This window comes from Manacus vitellinus, unplaced genomic scaffold (genome assembly GCF_001715985.3).
Source record: "Manacus vitellinus isolate BGI_N305 unplaced genomic scaffold, ASM171598v3 scaffold_1_pilon, whole genome shotgun sequence".
Taxonomy (NCBI): Eukaryota; Metazoa; Chordata; class Aves; order Passeriformes; family Pipridae; genus Manacus; species Manacus vitellinus.
Genome location: NW_021939396.1, coordinates 44,373,917 through 44,389,372, shown reverse-complemented (window position 1 = coordinate 44,389,372; position 15,456 = coordinate 44,373,917).

Sequence of the window (15,456 nt, the reverse complement as noted above, 5' to 3'; positions counted from 1 at the left end):
GGCATCAACTACAGACTGACGCAACAGAAAATAAAATGCATTTGCTTTCATAAGGAGCTTCATTCTTTTAGAAAAGCTGTTAAATCTATACTGTATTTCATAAGGTGTTGTGTGACAAATTCCAGTTTATTATAAGACTAGCAACCTGTGTGAAGCAATCCTGGTTCAGATATCTAAACCCTAAAGATAAGATATGAGAGATACCCCAGTTTTCAGCGAGTATCATGTATAAGACAGAGAAAAGTCCTCTGGACTAGTATGGATTCCGAAAGACATATTCGTACAGTATGTTGTAGATTCATGCAGGATTACTGATTTAGCTTTAATACACTAGTCTGAAAACTGCAATGATTTAAGGGTAGTTAAACCTCAGCTGTAGGAGCAGTATGGATGTGTGTGTAAGGTAACCACACACTCTCCAAATTTAATTTGCCACTGAGTTTGAATCAACCCCAGCCCTTTAGATACAGATTCGATCTCAATCTTTTTGATAGATTAGTCCACAGGGAGGCAAATAATCTATGATTCATAACCCCATCAAGTTCTTTAATGTTTTTGGAAGGCCAACGGTAAAATTAAAATGGGATACTCAATATTGAAAGGTTAGTTAAAGAATTTTATGGTGTTGGAAAATGCACTGAAAGCAATAACAAATGTCTAAAATAAAAGCTGGTTTAATTGGTTTACTAAGATGTTCTGAAAATGCAAGCAAGGTAGTGTCCTCTTAAACTGCTTCTAAACAGCAACAGTCCCTCACTCTCTATTTTACACTCTATATTATGAAATTCATGCTAAATATCTTGTAATATTCCAGAAGAAGAGCTTGGGTTTAAAAGGGGAAAGAACTATTGTATCTAATATTGAAAGCCTATGTTGTTTTAAGGTTAATGCATTTGATAGAGCAGAATTTTTGCTTATGAAAATTGCTGGAACCATTGACACATCTGCTAAATGGGGAACAATGTTTACCAGCAGAATGTGGAATTTAATGGTAATAAATGCAGTGAATTACTGTGCACTAGAATATCTTCCAAGTCTTGTATCTTTCATCACACACCTTTTTGTGCTCAGTAATCCCTAAACTTACATAATACAGAGAAAATGGCATTCAAAGTGATCTTTATGAACGTTTTTTGTGTTTCATAGCTTGAAGATAAGAGCTTCTGTCTGCTGTGGAAAGTCTCTGTCAACAGAATCTGCTTGATCAAAGCATCCTTTGTCAGTTATTAGTAAAAAGAGTGAAAATCCACTAAATTGTGTTTCTCTGTTATCTGTAGCATTTTCAACTTGCAGCTTTTGCAATTTTCATGCTTCCCAAATTGTTACAATAGTTGAACATTTCAAATATGTTTTTTGGCATGCAGCTAGGAGAATATCAGTGTATGTATTTGTTTCTTTTCTTTGGAAAATAATTGAGGTGGGTTTTTTCCCCCTCCTGCAGTATATTTCTGCTGCTGCTGGTTCTGTTCCCCATCATTTTTGGACTTCCAATGCATGCCTGTATGAGCTATCAGCCATCATAGCTGAATGAGTCCTTGCTTAGCATTCCCAGTAAACTAAGTTACTGTCACACGCAGAATATTAGCCAAAGCGAGATAAGAAAACCTGAAACTAAATCCCTCTTTCATTGTAAAAGCAAATGGTTCCTGCAGACAAAACTGAAAGACATAAATACAATAACATATGAGGTAACCTTGACCTCTCACTTGCCCACCTCCTCACATAAAAGGTTACTTTTCGGTATCCTCTTGCTTATGTCCTATTTTCCTTCTTCGTTTTAAAAATCTTAATATATTGTATTTCCCTCCTTACTGTTTCCAATATTTTTAAACAACTGAATCACTCGTGTGACTGACTTCCTCCACTATGCCTTATTAAGTAATTGAGTTAAATTGATTCAAAATAAAGTGACACACTTTATTTCACAATGATTGGTTTGAATCAACATTTACCTTTTTTCCATTGCTTCTTCATCACAAGCCTTTTCTCTCTAATGTTCCCAGAGTTCTTCTATTGTCTTTAGTAAAGTAAGCAGTGAGTATAAGCATTGTTCAGACATATCTGCAAAAAATAGCATCAGAACTCATGTGCTTCTATACAACGCTTAGAGGTGTTTTTAAAATCTTAATTACTTTCACACTAAAGAAAAAGTCATCGACTTTTTGGTGGGGGGTTTTTTTCATGTTGTCTAGGAAGATTTTCAGGGAAAAAAATAAGAGACGGAATTAAAATACTCTGAAAAATATGTAGGACCTCCAAAACGTTCACCATAGAACAAAATAAACTTTGTGAGTCTTCTAAAAGGACATATACCAGAGTATAAAAAAAATCCAACAACCACAACAGAACAAAAAAAACCCCTAATTCATTTTCAGGTGGTAAATAAAAACATATGGGGGAAAATAGTTCATTTTTTTTTTCCACTGAAAGGCTTAAAAAGATAGTGACCAAAGAGAAAGGAAAAAAATTTTGAAGGCATATCATAAGAAATGTTTTGACACAAATCATTCATCATGTCTTTTTTTCTGTTGATGATTATTCACTAATTAACACTTTAACATTGTGATATTTAAACTGGAGTAATAAGACCAAATATCTGAAAATGTAAGGATAGAACACTGTAAAGAGATTCCAAATGAATCTCTGAACATCAGTGCTCTGTTAACATATCAGTTATATTATCCCTGACATGAAATTGCACTAGATGATACTCTTTAGGAAAAAAATAACAAACCTGAAACCTATGTAACTGGGACACCTCCTCTTCTGTTAGTTGCTGGCAACAGCAGGATACTTTACTAATAGGAAAAGTGTATTTCTAAAATGTCAGTGATTGCAATCAGATTTTCTTTGGAAGTATTTGCTTAATATAGCAACAGCAAAAAAAAAAATAAAAAATCTGTTTTTCCTTTCTCTTTGCTCTCAACTTATCTCAGCATTATTAGAAAAAACACAAATGCTTCCTTGGTTAGGTGGCTCAACCAGATTAATGTTCAAGTACTTTTTCCTGGAGAATAGATCTAGACTTTTACACTGTAATATAGCTAATGGTCCATGCCTAGTCTTGCTATTGTTGGAAGATTGCTATTTATAATTTCTTATAAGCACAACATGCATTTTAAAGAATATTACCAAGGATGAGAATGCTACTGATACTGATTCAAATATCAAAACTATTTCAGTCATCAGGGCTGCAGAATATTAATTTGTGCAAAATCAGAACTTAAAAAAAATTTATAAGCACTGTCTATCTTGTGATTTTTCTTTCCCATATTTTCATTTATCTCACAGTTTTGGAAGATGACATATATTTCATACTAAAGCTCTTAAAATACAGAAAGCTACTTTTAAGAATCTGTGTTCATATCATTTAGTTTGAAATGAAAGTGTTCCTATATTTGTTAACTCCTGAATTACATGATTACCCATCTGTACTAACCTTACCAAAGCAATTTTTCCATGAACTGATATAAAAAAGTACAGAATTTATTCCATAATGCATATGCCAACTTAAAAGGTTTGGAATGTGTAGCTTAAATTAAAGGTTTTGGAGGAACTTTATAATAGTTACTCTATGAGTAATGGTTACTGAATGACTTCAATTTGTATTTACTCCACAGAGAAACCTTCTTTAAACTCATTCATACAAGTGAAGGACATGGGCATGGATAAATATTTCTAATTACAGTCATATGACAACACTTTTAGTCTTGTGTATGTAACAATGATAGTCTGGGACGTGCAGTGTAATTATGAGGTGCAGTGTAATTGCCCACCCACCAGTGAAGATCAAGAAATCAGAATGTCTATTCTCCACAGAACAGGAATATCTGGAAGGCAGTCAAAAATAAAGCTAAGAAGGAGCATTCAAAAAAAGGTTAAATACAACTAGTTCAAATAGTTTCAAACAAATGCAACCTTCATGTCCATTTAAGTACATATAACTAATACATCTGATGAATATTCCACAACCTCCTTGGGTAGCTGTTCACAACCTTCACTGTTGCCATAATTAGAATATTTTTCCTAATGCCAGCTCCATTCTGATTTGTTTTAATGAAGAGAATTTTCCTTAACCATCCTAAATGGATAACATTTCTCTGGCCCAACTGGCTGAATAGAAATAATGCACATGGAGGTTGTATTTAATTCAAGGACAGAGTCAAGAACACAGAAGCAGTATTTTGCTTCATAAAAATGAATGCCAGATCAGTCTCCATGTATTTGCTTTCCTATTACTCTCCTAAGAACATTTAGTTATGTTTGAGCATGATCTGATAAAATAAAAGATATTAACTCTTTAATAATGATTGAATAAACATAATACAAGGACTGTGTGTGAAGTGGCTGTAAACTGACCTGTGTGACATATGATGAATTCACTGTTCTCCTTGAAAAAGCAGAATGTGCTCTATTTGGATGGGGTAAAGAGTTTTCTTCACAGGTTTTTTCTTTACTAATCAATAAGTGAACCAGACAAGAGATTCTGTCCCAGCCAGTTACAGGACACTTAGATGAGGAATTCTTGTCTCGCACCAGAAGGTCACTGTGCTTCAGTCATGCAAGGCATACAGCTTTGCAATGTTCTCCTGTACATATTATATCAAACACAGTGGTCTCATAGCAATTAGGAACATGCTTGTATTTCAGTCTTTGGTTGACTTCATTAATTTCTTCCTTATCCACATGTATACAGATATATCAAAGAATTATTTTGCCATTTCTTCAATTATAGAGAGAATAGTTGAGGTTTTTTTCTTTATAGTTTTGCCTTGAAAAATGCAATCCCTCTGTAATGACTTGTGAACATTCATCCAACTCAGGCTATGCAATCAAAAAGGGGAGAACTTTTCTCTGACAATAAATCCATGAACAAAATCAAAACCAGACAGATAAAATGAAGCTTGTTCAGTTCGAATCTTTAAATATTGAAAAGTGTTATACAGCACATAGCTACCAAAAAAGATTTAATCAGAAAGAATAAAAATAGTGTTCACTTCAATGTTTTCTGTTTGTTGAAATTGTTGGTAGGAGAAATGGTTGTATTATGTGAAAAATAGCATTTACTTTGAAAGTCTCATGTCAAGAAAAAGAAGAAAAATGTTGACTATATTCTCTTGGAATACACTATATTTTTCAGCTCAAATGAAATATACTTCTTTTCCCTTGAGTCTGGCCACTGCATAACCTTATCCAATGCACTAGATAAATAAATTTCTCCATAAATATGTCAGTATATACATTTACATGAAAAACATCCACACACAAAACCCGTTATATATGCATCCTTTATTAAAAAAATATTTTGTTTTGCCAGTCTTGCAAGCAAAGTCACTAAATTGTACTCATTGGTGGGTACATTTCTGAAACCTGCATATTTTCAATTAGTCCCCTAAAAGACCTGTTGTGCCTATGGAAAGATAGTAAGTTTACTTGCCTAAGGATAATATATGGTGAATTAAACTTAGAGATTTGTGTCCTTTGTTTTATTAATATTCAGAATGAACTATTTCAAATTGTGTGAACTGTTGTTTTCAGTTGTATTTGTACAGAGGTAATACGAGGTAAAGTACTTTAAAGTACGATATTTCCATCTAATTTCCCTACTGAGCACAGAAAGAGAACATTTTTGATATGAAATATTGTTGAACTGAAATTGAATGAGAGTTAGAAATTTCTAAGATCTTTCTGCTCATAGTCAGACCCACATCAAGTGCTCTGTGATCAGCACCATTAATTCCAAATGGTCTCTGCCAGATGGAAACTACAGAAGTAATCCAGGACACTGCCTGGACAATGATGGATTTTTGCACCTGTCTGCAGTGACCTATCCATCCACATCTACATTTATATTCAAGGAATCGAGCTCTTCAACCACTCCTTATCCACGACAATGCGCGCATTTATTGGATATTTTCTATTCCATGAACCAAAAAAGTTATAATTAGTGGCTGTTCCAGTCTCTAGATACCTTACCAGAGAATTAAAAATCAAAGTTCTGAAAAAGCAAGCTAATAGTTATTCTCAGTGCCAAAGAAATAGGAAATATAGTCACCTCAGCTCCAGTTCTCCCAAAATAAACATCACTCCTGCCTCTTTGAAGTCACCACAAAATAAGACTGGCCATCAATCAGAAGTTATTGCAGAAAAATGAGATAATATATGCCTAAGCAAGTTTATAGTTCTTTGAGCTTGGAGGAGCTGAGAAACAATGGACCATCATCCACATAATTCTTCCAGAGTTTCATAGCTTTTTTGTCCAGAATAAAGACTTTTTGAACCACGTCTTATGTTCACATGTTTCTCTCTCTGGTATCACAATATGCTAGCCCCAACCGAGTTTTCTTGGCATTATTGCAACAGCATCCCTGACGTTAATAAGGTTCTGTGATAACCTCCATTTCTTTCTCTCTTCTCCCATCTGTTCTGAACATGAAATTGCCCCCCCCCCCCTTCATGTGGAAACATATATTAGTAAGCACTAAGCAAACATGTGCTGCTGTCAGAATGGCATTATTTCTCTGACTCTAGCACATACAATGGCTGTTTTAATAAGTTATTGCAGGGCAGCTAATTGATTAGAGAAAGCATTACTAGGAGGGGAAGCCTTATGATCACTTGTTTTGTTCAGCCTGGAGAAGAGGAGACTAAGAAGAGAGACCTCACTTTGGTCTTCAACATCCTCACGACGGGAAGCAGAGGGGCACGTAGCAATCTCTTCACTCCCGTGTCCAGTGACAGGACCTGAGGAAACGGCATGAAGCTGCTTCAGGGTAGGATTAAGTCAGATATGAAGTCAAGGGTTTTTCACCCAGAGGGTGATAGGGCACTGGAACAGGCTCCTCAGGGAAGTGGTCAAAGCACCAAGCCTGTCTGAGTTCAAGAAGAATTTGGACAACACTCTCAGGCACATGGTGTGATTCTTGGGTTGTCCTGCATAGGATCAGGAGTTGAACTTGATGATCCTGATGGGTCCTTTCCAACTGAGCACATTCTATGATTCTATGACAATTTATGGCGACACATACAGAACATACATTTTGGGGCTGAAGAGCATTGTTATCAACCTTATACAACTGAATCTGTCTTCATTTCTCAGCCACTACTCTTTGGTCCAAAGTCTTATAGTTAGGCAGAAGAGCAATTAATTTGTGCCCCAGTTGCCCTCTCTTGTAATTGCTCAGGAGGTAAACACATAGGGTCTGCCTGTTAGTATGAAATAAAGTCTCATTTGACATTGCTACCTTAAAACTGGTAGCCCTTGGATTTTGCGAGCTGTCCTTAATCCTTCCAGGCTGACATATCTAAGTAGAGGCAGCTTAATTCTACAAATCAATATACAAGGGGAAAAAAGTCAGCTGGTGTTTGACAACAAGATAATACAAATTGTATGACTTCTTTCAGCCTGCTCAATTATTACGAAGGCCAGGGATTATTTAACACACTTAAGAGTTGTTAATTTTCATAGCAGTAGCTTGCAGACAGCCTAAATTAAAACAGACTGCTGCTGTGCTGTTAGTTTAGATAATCTCTCAGTTAGGTGCTCTGAATTTCCAGACAAGTTCATTAAACACAGACAGACAGAGCTGCAGAATTTACATGTGCAAAATATTGCCAAACAGATGTCAGAGTTTGCTGTGCTGGGCCGTGCCAATACTGCTTTCTTCTTCTATTTGCGTATCACCTCATGGTATCTGGTATTATGCTAATTGATGCTATACATAGTATGTGGCCACATGCTCTCTGAGTTTAAAATAATGTTATGACATTTTATCTTGAAATGTGGAATAATTTATAAAGCAGCAGTCAGTTTTGAGTATTTTCAATTGAATGCAAAAATGATTGACTTAAGATGAAGCTACCATGCAGGACTGCTAATGCTGCACGTATCAGGGACTGACTCAGAACCCGATTCAGTTATAAACAGCATTAGTCACCATCTTTGTAAATTTTTATCTATTCTCTTCCTGATCAGCTCACAATCATGAAATAAAATTAGTTGAAAAATCAAGTGAGGTTGCATACCAATAACACGTTAATAATTTTGAGAAATGTTTATTCTGCTCTTGATTAGATCATAGGAAGTCTACCTTGCTTTAAAATACTCTTGATATGGTGTTGACTGAGCAGTAAGATAAAATTTGAGTATATGGAAAAGGGGGTTAGGTTTTGAGGTGAAATGTTGGTTGCATTTGCAAATAATATCTGGTGCATTACAAGAGAGGTACGTTCAGGAGAAAGAAGATGATTCAGAGAAAAGGATTATTTTTTACATATTTATGAGATTGACAAGTTCTACTGTGGTAACAGCGGGGTAGGAAGATTTCTTGGAAATGATTGAGATGACTGAATATTAACATCTACATTATGCAGAGAACATTTACTCCAACATTATTTTTCTGAGTTTTGGAAGGTTTATTGTTTTTAATATTCATTAATAATCAATTATATACCTAAATACACCTTTCTATGCACACAGAAAAAGCTGCAGAGAAAGATTGTTTGGCCTGATCCTACCACTTTGAAAAGCATATGAACAAGTATAACATTGAAATAAGCATAGGAAATATTTACTAAGGAAAATAAGTGATTGAAGACATGACCAAATGTTTTCAAAATATCTGTAATCGGTGTAGATCCACAACTTGTCAAAATCAGAGTACGGCAGAAGAGGACAGGATAAAAAACATAATAGTCTGAATTCATTGTCTAGCAGCTTTAGAAATGAACTTTTAGCTGTAATGTTTTGGAGTAAAACAGTTATGTCAAACTACATGTTTACAGGTCTCATTGATATTTTTCTACTAATTTGAAACAAAAATAATGCCTTTGTATGTATGCATACATTTAAAAACACAGACATAGAAATATGTGTATATGTAGACATTTCTATCTGCCTATCTATATGCACAGCTATTTGTCATTTTGGAAGAACAACCTTTGGATTTCTACAGAGATTTGAGAAAGTTGTTATCATAATTGACTTTTGGAACCTTTATTTAGACCTATACAAAATTTCTTCAACTGTGTTTTAGTCTCAGACAAAATTGTTTAAAATAGAACAAGGTACTCAAATTTAAAAGGTAGCTCAAAAGCCCACAAAATTAGAACATTAAGAGCTTATTTCCTGAGAAAGGTGATGTAAATAAACGTTTTGGTTTTTTTATGTTAGAAGGCAATATTAAATTCTGAAAAAAAAAATGTTTTGAACAAACTGAAGACGTTCCAACATTTTATTTTTATTTGTTTTTATATCCCCCAACCCAGACACTCAAATTGTTGGAATTATAAAATTATTTTATTGCAATTTGAATAGCTACTCTCGTTAGATTAAAAAGTGCTGGTTAACTAATGTAAGATGCTCCTCTTAGTAACTTGTGATTAATTATTTCAATATGGAATCAATTACTTTACCCTCAGATATGCAACCTCCTTTTTTTATAACTCCACCATTCCTACCTTTTTCCATGACACCTGTTTTGAATAAATATTATGAAGAGTTGATCACCCAAAGCAATTAAAATTTTAAAACCCCCCAGCTTTTGAAATTGAGATTTGGGTGTTCCTTTGAATACATTTGCAGACTTTGACTAGGAAGGCACATCAGTAGTAATAAAGAAGTATAACATAGAGAGCAAACAGTGGCACTTTTAAATATAAAGTAAAAAGTCAGATACTGAGGGACAAGAACTTGCGTTCAATCAGCACAGTCAGTTTAGGTTCATTGAGTCAAACTCTTGGCCCTGCACAGGACACTCCTAGAATCACACCATGTGCCTGAGAGCTTCATACCATTTCATCAGGTCCTGTCAATGGTCACGAGAGTGAAAAGATTCGTACCTGCCCCTCCGCTTCTCCCTGTGAGGATGTTGAAGACTGCAATGAGAAATTAGAAAGAAGACACTGACAAGGATCATTATGCTTTGCAAATACTGTCATGATTCTGATTTCTCTTGTAGCATGTGTGTCTATATTATTGGTTCTAACTTCTACAAATAATTTATTCTGTATTTCTTTCTTTTCTGAGTTTTTCTATTCTCTGAAAGCTCACTTTGACTATTGACTGGGAGACTCTAAAACAGTCTCTTTGAAGTAATTAGCAATGCTTTGTGCCTGCTTTCCTTAAAATATTGACACTGTAGTGCTTTGTACTTCCTTTTTTTAATGTAGCAAAAAGAGGAATCTGGAGTCATAAGGATAATTTTTGAATAACTTCAAAAATTGGCATATATTTGACCCTGTCAGAACATCCACAAAATCTCAATCAGAAAAATTCTTGGGTGCCATATTGTTTGGTTAACTCTAAATGAATCTATTTACTAACTGATTGGAGTGCTTCTTGATTGTGGGGAAATTTTCAACTACATTGTGGAAAAATTGATTGGATTCAAGCTGAGCACTTTGCACAAGCAGAACAGGGTCTTTTGGGATGAATACTACATTTTTTTTTAAATTTATTTTTAAACATTTCATTCTGTCAAAGATCCTGGAAGAGCCTTACGTCAGAACTATGCTCTGAATCCATACCACACGTGGCTGAGGAAAAGCTAGTGGGTGAAATACTGAGCTTAGTGCTAATAGAAACTCTTCACACCATAACGTGATCTGAAGCCATCAAGGCACTGACAGTCATAGCAATTTTAATGCACTTTTTGTGCACTTTTCTGTAATCTTTGTAGCAACACTCAGCACACCACTGACCTCCTTGTCAATCTGGATAAGAACTTGAAAAGGACAGAATTTAAGAACTAGATTTGGTATGCAATTTTCCATGAGAATTTTTTTTGCTTTTTCTTAAAAAAATATGTGTTTACTGGAAGCAAGATGTATATCAAACAGGTTTTAATAAATCCCTGTCAAAATGGACGGAGGTCTTTGTCTTTGAGGAGATATCTTTTCAATCCTACATGGAAACCAAGGTGGGCATCATACTGAGAACCGATTTTGTGTATGTAGTTTAGGGGCTTATAAGTTTCTTCTCCCCATGGACTTCTCTTTTAGTTTCTACAGTTGAGAAGAAACTCTCAGAGATTTTTATTCTTGATACATCGTGTCATACTGCCTTCAGTTCTGGGACCATCCCAGGGAAAGCCCTCTTCAAGAATTAATGAGGACACTCTGAGTGAGTCTGGACATATGGGTATCTGATTACATTTTCTGACTCCAAATATATTAATTACCATTATATCAAACTTTTACTACAAGTTCCTTTTCTGGGCAATTTAGGGTACTTTAAAAATTTTTCCAACTTGGAATTAAAATTTCGTGCCACAACTTGGAAACAGTGACAAATATTATATTTTACCACTCTAACTTTCAGATTGTGTATTAATCAAGTTAACTAAATGTCTTTTTCCTCTTTTCAATTACATAATTTTGCCTAAAACCCGCAATGTGTTCTGTAGATTCCTCCAGAAAAAACATTTTTGGAGATTTTATTGGAAGAGGTTAAGAAACACTATTTTTGGAACTCTGACATCTGGTATGAAAACTTTGGTTTTCCAGTAATCAGTGATGAGAAATACTCCCATAAAGAGTTTGTTTCTTTGGAGGTTGAAGACATTTTTCCAAGGACCTCTAGAATATTTTGTGTGTAGGACATCAACAGGACTGACTTAGCACATGAAAACCTCAAATTATAGTGCTGAGAACTTGTGATTTTTAAAATATAATTCTTGAAAGATCATAATAATGTTCATCATGTTCTCCTTGTTCTTCACAAGCAAAGGAAACCAGGATTGCACTCAGGAGGAAGATGAAGTTACAGTGTGTTTTGTCCCTGTGCAGATAAACCTTCCGACCTCAAGTCTCAAATTCTTCCAAATCAATGTTAGAGGTTTTTTGTTTTGTTTGTTTGTTTGTTTGTTTCTCCAGGGTTTGGCAGAAGTTACAGCAAAGCATCTGGCTCAGAATCACTCTGGATAAAACAAGTGATATGATCCTGTCTCTTATCTGATATTTGATACTTGTGTGGCTATTCAGGGCTCTAGCTCTTATTGTTGGATGATCAACTTTTGGTGGAAGCCAGGATTACCATCTCTTCTTTGCATGTGGTGAGGAGATTATAATTTTAATTCTGAAGGCCACTTTGTCACTTTAAGACTTTGCCAGCCACACGGTGTCCTACTTCAGACTATTCCCTCTTCATCTGAAAACAGCACATCATACAAATGATAGACCTGTGATGATCAATGTGGAAAACAGGTAATGAAGTTTTTCCACTGGTAAAATGCTGACATTGCTCACAGTTTCTGGGTTCTGGCAGTAATATGTATAATTTAAATATCTTGAGCCTTCTTTTCTTGAGAAATAGTTTGTTGCTTAATATAGTGATTCTTAACCTCTGCTAATGCAAAAAGACTTTCAATACTTTTTAAAAAACATTTAAAAATGAAATGAAATTTATTGGAAAACATTCCTCTGAGTTTTTTGCACTTTTATTACTTTCCTTCATATTTTCTTCCTCACTTGCAATACATACAGAAGTGGAAGGCAATTTTTCATTGTAATTTCAATATTTTCTAATATCTTCGCGACTATGAAGGATCCAATTTGGGTAACATCAAACTGGTAGTAGGCACTCCCTCACAGTGATAATATAAGTGTTATAAACCTTTGCTAAAATAGCAGTGATGTATAAATGGGAGTTTTTTCAGTCCAAGAGAGGGAACTTAGGTATTTTTTCCCTTGCTGAATTGTTAATTTTGAAACTCATCCTCCCTTCCTCAGTTGAAACAGTTTAGATGTGTTTGCCTTCAGGGTATGCTTCAAGAATCATGAAGTTGACTACTGGGAAAGTATAATTTTCTTGAAAAGCAAATTTTGAGGTGAGATTATAATTTCACCCATCTCCTTTTAGAAAAACAAAATTTCATTGGTTCTTGCTTTATGTAATAGAGGATAATAGCTTTGAATTACATTTAATTGGTAAAATCGTGCAACACAAACTTGGTTGGTTGGGATTTTTGTAATTTTAATCAGCCTGCTATAAATATACAGGTACAGTTGTAATATATGAATAAAAATATACGTTTTCTCTATTTTTCACTGAAATAATAGGACAACTTTAAAATAGATGACACAGAGATCTCACATTCTTTAATTATGAAATGTCATCAGAATTGCTCCTAGAAATGCTTCTTAGTTGTTCCTCAACAGAATAGATTTACATAATTTTGATTGCAGATGGTATCTGCTGCTTTTAGAGTACATGGTCAAAGCATGTTTCTTCAACTTGCATATAAATAGATGGTGATTTTTCATCACATCTCTATGTGTAACTTAACTGAGATAAAATGAATGTAAGCACAGTGAGAAGATATTTTTGACTGCCCTCTTAAAGATGCCTGGCAAAGGGAAGTAAAAAGTTAGGTTTAGTTCAGTTTTGAGGACCACTTTTATAAGTTTCATGGTTATTGTCTGATTGTACAAATCAGTTTCAAGGTCTGTGTTGAGAGGTGTTCACTGTTTTTCTAGTCTGGTCCACGCTGATAGTTAGGGATGAAATACTGCATGGTGAGTCTATCAGCCAAGTTGCTGCTGTGTAACATGCCCATCGTGGGACTCATTTAGGATTGTCTCTTCACCATCCTGAGGCTCCCCGATCACTGTGCAATTTCTTGTTTGTGCAACTCTCTGCTAGTTGCTATAGTTCTTGTGTCATTTGATATTACTAAGAAAATAATAATATAGAAATTGTAAATGTCTCACTCGAAAAAGAAAAAAAACCGCCAGCTTTTCCCAAGGACTTCGGGAGTCACACATCCATGAGCTATGTGTACATTTGTTCCTTCTGGGAAACAGTCAAATGGTGAAAAATCATAGAATGGTTTGAGCTGGAAAGGACCTTAAATATCACCTAATTCCAACCCCCTGCCGTGGGCAGGGATGTCATTCACTCCATGAAGTTGCTCAGGGTCCCATCCAATCTGGCCTTAAGCACTCTCAGGGATGGGACATCTCCAACTTCTCTGGGCAACACATGAAGAATGTTTTGTCTTCAAAATAAACCCTTCATGATGAATTACGAATTGGATAAATGTAGGATAATTTTGTCTTGGTTTATGAAATTCCTGAAAAGACTCTGTGATCTCCTTCACTGTAGTCATTATTTGAATTTCTTCAACAGATTTCTTCTGCAATATCCTTTTATTCCATACGTTTATAGTGCACATACTGGACAGTTCCATTGCATGGCAGTAATTGTTTACCTAAGTTATGTGATTTTACTTCTATTTGTTTGTTCACTGTGGTGCATGTAAACAAAGCTGAAATGGCTTCTTTCATGTGCAAGATTGAAATAATTTACCTGAACATTAGTATAGGAGACTGAATTTTGACTTTTTGGACTAGCAGAAGAAAGCAAACAACAAGGCGTAAACATGGCTAAAACTAATTCATCTAAAAGTTCATATGAAAATAAATGACAAAAATCCTCTTTTATTCAAAAAGATCTATGGAGTTTGAAAAATAAAAGTGGTGTTACAGTTGGAAGGAGGATTGAAAGTAAAACCGGTGCATGTTTATCATATTCATATTTATTTTTGTATGTATTTCTAATCCTGGTCTATGGCACATTTTTTTAAGATATGGACTTGAACTCTCCAACTTTTTCATAATAGACTAGCTGCTGTATCTCTACAGGGCTTCGCTGAGCTGTTCTGGGTTCAAAAGGCTGCCTTAATGGAAGAAACTTTGGGACTGGGCCTTTTGCAGTCTTAGCTGAGGGTCCCACTCTTTCACACTTCACTGTCAGAAAGGATGATGTGACCATGTAGAGATAGTAATTGAAAATATCTTATATCTTTACTGGGACGTATGTTAGAGGAGTTTTTTTTGGCTTGTCAAAACAGGTGATATATATACAGATTTAGTATAGTCAGAATAGTAAGAAAGGTTAATAGTTTTTTGTGAAAATGCTGATTTTCATTAGATCTTCCACAGTAAAAATACAAGGAAAGATTTCCATCTGACTATCTTGCATTTAAAAAAAACCAAATTTCAGGATTATTCTAATACATTCTTAATTCCTACTTTAAGTGTTGCACCACTGCTGAGACTTGACATGGAAAAAAATAACCTCTCTGCAGTTCTAATTGAAACAAGACCATGGAAGCTAGATCAACTGAAAATGCAGCAGCCTGTTCTTTTGATGTGTTTGGCATTTTGTAGTGAACTTTTCACATGGACTCAGAAAGAACAATGCTTAATTTTCCAGTCCCAGATTGAATCTACAACTCTGGCAGCCAGAAAATCATCTTTGCATTTGATCCAGAATTCACCGAGGGAGCACAAATACGGAACCCCACAATGTCATTCATTCAGAGTTACTTTCTGTCACATAATAGCTGCCTTGAAAGAAGAGATGCAAACAAATAAAAGTTAATTCAACCATATAAAGGTGGATTTTCCAAGTGAAAAACAGCATCATCTTTGTATTGGTCCTTTGACCATTTC